Consider the following 266-nt stretch of genomic DNA (forward strand, 5'->3'; position numbering starts at 1 on the left):
TGGAAACAGTGTCAGACTTTATTTTCTTGGGCTCCAAAATCACTGCAGATGGTGACTGCAGCCATGAAATTAAAAGACACTTACTCTTGGAAGGAAAGTTATGACCAACCTAGATAGCATATTCAAAAGAAGAGACATTACTTTGCCAACAAATGTTCGTCTAGTCAAGGCTATGGTTTTTCCTGTGGTCATGTATAGATGTGAGAGTTGGAATGTGAAGAAGGCTGAGCGCCGAAGAATTGATGCTTTTGAACTGTGGTGTTGGA

Source organism: Bison bison, unplaced genomic scaffold (genome assembly GCF_000754665.1).
Source record: "Bison bison bison isolate TAMUID 2011002044 unplaced genomic scaffold, Bison_UMD1.0 scf7180017864371, whole genome shotgun sequence".
Taxonomy (NCBI): domain Eukaryota; kingdom Metazoa; phylum Chordata; class Mammalia; order Artiodactyla; family Bovidae; genus Bison; species Bison bison.